At 41.7% G+C, this 1,457-nt stretch overlaps 1 non-coding gene across 1 annotated transcript; it reads right to left on the bottom strand.

Moving 5' to 3' along the window:
- Positions 1 to 292: 292 nt before the first annotated feature.
- LOC141676394 (small nucleolar RNA R71) lies at positions 293 to 399 on the bottom strand. The gene has a single exon (XR_012556987.1). It is a non-coding gene; the product is annotated as a small nucleolar RNA R71 (small nucleolar RNA).
- Positions 400 to 1,457: the final 1,058 nt, after the last annotated feature.

Here is a 1,457-nt window from a genome sequence, read left to right as displayed (position 1 = left end):
TAATACCTTTGAGATCAAGCCTGGCATAATTCAGATGGTGCAGAATTCAATCCAGTTTGGGGATTCTCCAATGGAAGATCCCAATATGCACATTAGGGATTTCATTGAGATCTGTGACACCTTCAAGTTCAACGGTGTTTCTGAAGATGCTGTGAAGCTGAGACTATTCCCATTCTCTCTGAGGGACAAGGCTAAGAGCTGGTTACACTCTCTACCAGCTGGTTCAATTACTACATGGGAAGATCTTACTCAAAAGTTTCTCACTAAATTCTTCCCTATGGCAAAGACAGTTGCAATCAAGAATGCTCTTACTCAATTTGCGCAGCAATCAGGAGAATCTTTATATGAATCTTGGGAGCACTACAAGGAGATGCTTAGGAAGTGTCCTCATCATGGAATGCCTGATTGGATGATCATAAATTATTTTTATAATGGTTTGGGAGCACAGTCCAGACCCATGCTCGATGCAGTATCAGGTGGAGCCTTATGGGCTAAGAGCTACGATGAAGCTTATGATCTAATAGAATTGATGGCTGCTAATAAATATCAGCATCCAACCGAGAGATTTCCACAGGGCAAGGTAGAAGGAGTTCTTGAAGTGGATACAGCTATTGCTATCACTGCTCAACTAAGGGCGTTGTCTATGAAGATCGATACTCTGGCTAACTATGGTGTTAATCAGATAACCAGAGTTTGTGAGATGTGTGCAGGTTCGCATACGACGGAGTAATGCGCTATATCTAGTGAATCAGCTCCGTTTGTGAGCAACTTTCAGAGATCGCAACAACTAGTTCTAGACACTTATCATCCTGACAACTGGAATCATCCTAACTTCAGCTGGAGTAATAATCAGAATATGATGCAACAGCCGTTCCAACAATTTGGAAACAAGCAATTCAATCCTCCTGGTTTTCAGCAACAGTATGCACCAATACAACAACTCCAACTTCAACAAAAAACTCATGATGCAGGTCAATCTTCGAATGAAAAATCTAAATTGGAGGAGTTGAGGCTTATGTGCAAAAACCAGGCTCTGATATGCCAAAGCCAAGTTATTTCTATCAAGACTTTGGAGAACCAGATAGAGCAAATTGCTAATGCCTTATTGAATCGACCACCAGGAATGCTTCCTAGTAATACAGAAGCCAATCCAGGCAAGAGGGAAGTTGAAGAACAGGTGAACGCCATCACCTTGAGGTCTGGAATGGTCACAAGCCCCCAAATTCAGCAAGACGAAGAGCCTGAAAAATCTCAAGTTTCAGAAAATGCAGTTTTGCCTGAAGAAGATGTGCAGAAAAAAGAAGAAGTAGAATCAAGGAAGAAAACTATGGAACACACTCCTCTTGAGGGTAATACAGGGGAGAAACAGGTCTATCCTCCACCTCCTTTTCCTAAGAGGCTGCAGAAGTAGAAGTTAGATAAGCAATTTGCTAAGAGGTGTTCAAGAAACTTCATAT

Source organism: Apium graveolens, chromosome 7 (genome assembly GCF_009905375.1).
Source record: "Apium graveolens cultivar Ventura chromosome 7, ASM990537v1, whole genome shotgun sequence".
Classification (NCBI taxonomy): Eukaryota; Viridiplantae; Streptophyta; class Magnoliopsida; order Apiales; family Apiaceae; genus Apium; species Apium graveolens.
This window is presented reverse-complemented; position numbering and strand designations above follow the sequence as displayed.